Genomic DNA, 6,753 nt, shown 5'->3' on the forward strand with positions numbered 1-6,753 from the left:
CTGACTCTTGCAATGTGGCATCCCTTCAGTTAGCTCATGGAAAGATAAATCATCAAGTATTTAAAGGGGAAGGTTTTAATGAAGAAGCTTGAACTGCTTTAAGAATTGCTTAAAAAAAAAATAAAAAAATTACAGAACTATTACAAGTAACAGATGATTCCAGAGTGTTTCCAGGGCTGAGCTTGCTCCCATGCTGACTTTAGCTGCACTCTTGTGGTTTATCTTCAGAGCAGTTTCCCTGAGAATAATTGCAGTGCCTTTACTCTAGGGCCATGCGCATCCCAGATGAACTAGGCCTCTTTTAGCACATCAGCATTCATTGTCCGGGTGAATTAAGTGCTGTGCTAAATGATGGAAACTCTGCCATGCCAGCCCACATCAACAGTTGCCTCAGCCTTCCCCACCCAGTCTCTAATTTTTTTCTGAACAATAAGATGTGAATCTGGAGACAGAAATGTTCAATGGAGCACAGAATGAGGGGGAAGCAGTCATGGAAAAAACTATGTGTGTCTGCATGCACGCGTGTGTCCAAAGCCATGTCAATGACATGGCCCCTCTGAGGAGGTGGGACGTGGCTGGGGAGGCCACTGGGCAGAAGCAGCTATGTCTGGCGGCTATCACTGCCAGCAGGAGCATGCTGCCAGCATGGAAACACTCAGCTCGTGGGGCAGCGCTGAGAACAGGCACGCAGGGATCAGTGCTTGAGTGTAGGGGAGCAGGAGAAGGAAATGCCCCTGCAGCTGAGCTACCCAGCTCCTCAGCACGGAGGCACGGAGGGGGATTGGAGCGAGGTGCACTTCTAGTAATTGGCTCTACCAAGCAGGGCCAGGCTTCCCACCGCACCAGTCCCAGGGGCTGCGCAGGACGAAGGGCTGTAGGTCTGCGGCAGCACCTGGAAAGAGCTGGCTAGCTTGCAGAAAGGGAGGAGGGAGGCTTGCTGGGGAGGCTTTGCCCTAGCTGCCAAGCTGTCCTGCCAAGCTCTAACTCTGTGTTGTTCTGAGCAAGGGTTTAAATCCTCACGTGTCAGGGCATAAACCAAAGAGGAAGCTCTGCGTTGGTGCAGCCTGTTTCATAGCTGCCCATTGCTCAGGTTACGACTAACAGCCACAGAGGCCATCAGTGTGGCTCTCACCTACCGTTTGGGGGAGGACTGCATCACTATCTGAGCCCATATAGATGAACCTCCAAGTTACCTGCTTGAGCTGGGTCATCATCCAGTTGAGCTATTCTCCTTTTTGTCCCTTGCGTCGGCAGTAGGGCAGAAATGAGCCTTCCTACTTTTTCTCTTTCTGTCATCTTTTCCATGCTGCCTCCTGAGGTTGGAACTACAGCCCGCCTCTGACTTCTAGGTGGTCTTCCAACCCAGGATCAGCCCAGCCTGCTTAGCTTTGGAAAGCAGGCAAAATCCAGTGTGATCGCCTCAGTGCAACTCACGTAAGCTCAATCCAAATGGCTTTATGCTTATAAAAATTCTTCTTTTGTGGCTCACACAATTTTTGTATCTGATCAGCAATATTTGATGTGTGTTGAGGGCAAGTTCAGCTAGGGTGAAGAGCCTATGTTGCTCTCCTAAAAAGTAATTTGGTTTTTTGGGGAAGATATAAATAGCTGACTTTATTGTGCTGGTCATGCACGCTAGTGTTGGCACGAGGTATATAATGTCCAACTGTGAAGTGGTGATGACTAGTGTGTTCTCATTTCTTTATAAAACTTTGCATGCTATTCATGATATGGATTTTTATTCTGCCACTTGATCGCTACAAAGACGCATTCATCAAACACAATTACTGCGATATAAGCCAATCAACAGGGAAGGTTCTTCTCTCCAATCTGCACACTCTGTTACACTGAGTCTATCTGCAGTAAGGGAAAATAGACAGGACTTAAAAAGCTAGCTGACTGCTCCAAGCAGAAAACATTGAGAGCTAGTGAACTTCTTTATGCCCCCCCTCCCAAATCACTTATCAGTCTGTGCTATGCCATGCCATTTGAGACTGATTAGTGAGGGATGGAAATTCATTTCTGTTGAAGTATGGAAAGAGAGGAGCAGGCAAAACACCTAAAGTGCAGAGTGAGGTTTCATAAGACATTACAGGTTTTATTTTCTCTGCTTCCCTTTTTAGTTAAACTCAGAGCAAGATTTCAAGCCAAAAAGTGACAGAAAGCAGTTGTGTACTTTATAGGGAGTACTTAGTTCTCAGTCTAGTTCTTGTCCACAGCTCTCCGTACACATAAAGCTGCTCATCCTGCTGGGCACATTGCCTGAAAGCCCAAATGTTACTCCTCAACCTAGATATAGTGGTCTCCGTGCTCTGGAATTTTATGCTGGTCAACATATTCAATGTACCTTCCAGTCTCTGCTTGGGTGGAGATTTGGCAGGGTGTACAAGCACAGTGACAAGAGGGCTGGCAGAGGAGCCAGCATGAAGGGAAGATCGTGGAGCAGACTGAGAAGGAAAATGTGACCCAGCACCAAAATTAAGGCTGATAAGTACTTCAGAGTTTCAGTCCGAATCTTTAGGGGACAGCAGATCCCATTCAAGGAGACAGCAGATCCCATCCAAGGAGACAGAGTCCAAAGAACGCTGTGTAGAGAGAGAGGACAGTCCCTGCTAGGCAGTCTACATGGTCAACTGACAAGGGAAGCAGAAGCACATGAGGCCATGGTGTATCACCCAGTAGCCCCTAGAAAAACTAAGGCATCAGTATATGTATACTGATAAAATATAAGTATACTTATAGCCACTGGGGTGTTGTTAGTTGCATTAGGTTGATGAGAAGGTGATTTGGCTTTTCAAAAACCTGATTCCAAAGATTTTCATGACCTTGGCTTTCACCACTGGCAAAGTTCACCTTATTTGGGGGGAGCTATCATGCAGCTTTCTGAAGGCCTCAAATCAATAAAGCTGTGTTTGCTCCAGTATTGTTCATGCAGTCAAAGCACCGATGGGCTTCAGAAGGGGGTCGTCTGAATAAGTCCTGTGGGATGCATCCCTTATGTGTCCTAAAAAATGGGAAAAGAAAGAAAACAAAAGCAGTCAGAACATCTGGTCAGATAACATGAGAAAAATGGACCTGGAAATGAGGACCAGGGTAGAAAAAGGGAACAACTGGAAAGTTAAATTCTTTGCCTAATTGTGTAATCTGCTCTAGCAAGATCTGGAGGGTTTTTTTCTCATCTCACATGTGGTCCATGGAAATGTATGTGTTCAACACTGAAAATATCAGATCTTGGTAGCAGTTTACCTCAGTGAGAGTAATGCCTAGTTCTGATTTGGGTCCTAAAATGCCTTTATTTGAATTCTCTTTGTCATGCTAGGCAGTGTCAGTCACCATGCTCTGCTGGTTGTGACCCCCTGGCAGTGTAGCTGCTATGGTGGTGATGCAAAACTCATTGCAGAGCATCCCAAGAGAAGACTGAGGAGGCTGGGGGGGCTCCAGCCCGACCTCCCTCATTGCAGCTCGGTTTTGCTGTGTTGAGCATACATCTCTCCTTTGCATGACTACGGATTTGGGGAAAGGCCAAGAGGGGCATCTTCAGTTTGCTTGCATAGGATGGATAGTACCTACAGAGTTAGCTGTTAGTGGGAGATGCGTATTTACATGAGAGTGGAGCTGTCTCCGGGATCCATCCCAGTTTCTCTGTGAGACCGACCAACCCTGTGGAGCCGCACACCAGCCCATGCAGTGAGGTGTCTCTGGGGAGCCCTGGTACACGTGGTATTCCCTGTCCTATCCCCATCCCAGGTGCTGGGGGATCCTGGTCCAAATGCTTCTCCTTCTCTGACTCCACTTTCCCACCTGTGCCGTGCAGAGAGCAGTACTTCCCAGCTCTGTAAAGCACACTGAGATGAAGGGGTGAAGGGTACTGTATAATTGCAAAGTATCATTATTCACCCATGCTCTTGTAGGATGAAAGGCGCTCTATGAAACCCAGAGAATGAACTATTATTATATCAGTTTCCAGCTTTTTATCACAGGAATTCCTCCATCTTCCTCTCCAGCAACCTCTGAGGCTCTGTGTGCCAGTGGCCCTTGAGGCACGAGGGGCAGCCGAGGCTGAAGCAGCGGGCTGGTGTCTCAGCCCGGCCGCCTGCTTCACGTGAGGCTGCAGGCGATGTGAGCTCAGGCGGTGCCCAGCCTGCCTGCGATGAGTCTCCCACCGCTCGCCCTGACCACCTCTGCTTGTCTGCTTTGCAGGAACACTTGCCGACAGGGTACCTTGCATGGAGAAAGGGAGCAGAGCAAACCACGTCACTCCACCGAATGACACCAGCTGGTCCGCTCACCACCCCCTCTGGCTAAAAGTCCAGCAAAGAAAGCAGCTTCCCGTCACGAAGCCCCTCTGAGGAAGCCTCGGTCCCACGGGTGCCTTTGACCCAGAAGACAGCACATCATGGACCCACACAGTGTGCTCAGCATTCCTGCGACCACCCCTCTTCTCCTCCAAGGAACGTTTTTTCCTCTTGGTTTCTTGCTGGGGGGGATTTTTCACCCTGGTTTCAAAAACCACACGGACCAACATAGGTACTTTTGCCTCTCTGACTTCAAAGTTCAGATATTTGAGACTGGACAATGATACGGATTTTATTTTTTTTAATTTTTTTTTTTTCCTTTGAAAAACTGCTGTGGTTTTGCTGCTACACTAAGAATCGTGATTTGCATTGTATGGTTTTGGACCTATTCAAGTTTTGATGGGGGAAAGGGGTAATACTGGAGTAGCAACGCTTCAGAGTCATCTCTGTCCTACCCATGATGCACTTTTAAATGAAGAGTTAGAATATTTTATTGGCTAATATACTTTCCTTGTTATTTTTACAAAGGCCACCTTTATCCTTTCTAATGCCATATTTTCAGTGTTACACTTTTATGGCTTTTAATTTTTGATTTGACAGATGTAAGAAGCAGCATGAATAGTTTATACTGTGGTTTTTCAGAGACTGAATGCCAAGAGAACTCAGTAAATGTTTATTCTTCTCAGCTTTCTCTTTAAATTCCCCTAAATAGCGCCCCATTTGGGAACAGAGCAAGAGTGTTGAACTAAAGACCAAAATTCCCTCAAGGTGTAAAATAATCTGAGGGGAATATTTGCTGGGCGTCACGAAAGACTTGGATGAAATTTCAACCCTGATGGTTTTCAGTGATCCAGGAAGGCAGTGAGACAATCTCTCCATATGCATAGCCCTTTCATGATAATTAGAATGGTATGGACAAACCAATGAAAACAAGGGTAAAGTGAGAAAGATCCCCCATGATTCTGTTTCACTGTTTGCTTTCTCCTGTCATGGTTAAGAGAAATGTGCAATTCGATCCTCAATCAGTGGGTGGAGGATAACAGGGTAGAATTTACTTGTGTGCACTTGTACAGTTGTAGCCAAGAGTCCAAAAGTACACTAGAGCATGTTATACTGGCACTGAATTGGTAAGAGAGTCGTGGAGTATCCCATTCTGACAAAAAAAAAAAAAAAAAAAGAAAAAAAAACAACAAAAAAACCCCACAAAAAACCCACAAAAAAATCAAAAACAAACAAAAAAACTTAAAAAAAATTCAGATCACCTTGTGATTCAGTGTAACTGTTTACTAACTCGAATAAAGCAATTGTTCACTCTCGAGTGTTCAGAGTACACCTTTTCTATAAGGCTGCTGCGGGGAAGTGAGGAGCAGTTTGCAGGAGCAGTGTCTCTGACTGTGTCAGCGGTGTTGGGAGCAGGGTAGCAGAGTCAGTTGAACCAGAGCCTTGTAGTGATGGTGCACTATGAGCACTATGTATATACTGTATTTCTATATTTTCCTTTGTACAGATTCACTTAAGTCAAGCTACTGTTTTACAGGTGCTCCTTATTTATTAGAGCTGTGAAAGCTTGGAAAACACCCCGGGCGAGTAAGCTCGCTTTTTAAAAAAAAAAAAAACAACAAAAAAAAAAGGGGGGGGGGGGGAATCCAACAACTCCTGAGTCTAGGGAGAGAGCTCAAAGAGATACTGATGAAGCATCTTCAAGAGAGCAAGAATCTGAAGCACCCTCAGTGTGCTCTGCTTTCCTTTTGGGCTTACAACACTTTTCTCTCTCCCTGACTGGTGTCAGATTTATTAAAACAAAATAAATCTCCAAGAAAAAAAATGCACTTAAATGTGCTGTTGTTTTATTATTATTTTTTCCTTTTTGTGCATGTGGTTATTCATTCCTCTACCTGCCTGGTCACAGACCAAACAAAACTCAGTCTGAAGTCTCGGAAAAATATGTATAAGTGTTCTTGAAGGCTGTATCTCTGTCCCTTCCATTTTCATGCCTCCCTTGCCACTTCTCAGTTTCTGCAGTGTTTAAGGCATGGGGGAAAAAAACCCACAGTTAGTTAGCACAGTGCAGAGTTAGGTCCTGATCTTAAAGAGCCCTGGATGGATGCACTGGCTGCAGCTTCATTCATTTCAAGGGGATCTGTGCAAGCGCAGTTTGCTCATACTGCATTTGGGGCTGTGTACGGAGTGTGTTCTGCCTGCCTTTTGTAAGGACGGGGGTTTTCTATGCATGAACTCCCCCTGAAATCAAGCCTAGGTTCTTCAAAGCACCAAACCCTCCCAAATGCACCCAAAACTCTGCAACAGCAACAGATTTGCGGGCCCTGAGCTATCTCACACAATAGTGTGTGCTTCCCAGCTCTTGCGCAGCACAGCCAGCGCTGCTGATGGAGGGGTTTGAAATGTCCGGTGAGCTCTGTAACTATTTGACTGATTTCATTAACCAGCCATGTAAGGC

General features: G+C 45.8%; 1 protein-coding gene across 1 annotated transcript in view; it reads left to right on the plus strand.

Moving 5' to 3' along the window:
* SOBP (sine oculis binding protein homolog (Drosophila)) overlaps window positions 1–5,609 on the plus strand; it is a 118,145-nt gene extending 112,536 nt beyond the window's left edge. Inside the window, exon 7 of the mRNA XM_010573400.1 lies at window positions 4,201–5,609. The gene's annotated coding sequence lies outside the window, so the exon portion shown is untranslated. The remainder of the gene's footprint in view (window positions 1–4,200) is intronic.
* Window positions 5,610–6,753: the final 1,144 nt, after the last annotated feature.

This window comes from Haliaeetus leucocephalus, unplaced genomic scaffold (genome assembly GCF_000737465.1).
Source record: "Haliaeetus leucocephalus isolate CR32 unplaced genomic scaffold, Haliaeetus_leucocephalus-4.0 Scaffold384, whole genome shotgun sequence".
Classification (NCBI taxonomy): Eukaryota; Metazoa; Chordata; class Aves; order Accipitriformes; family Accipitridae; genus Haliaeetus; species Haliaeetus leucocephalus.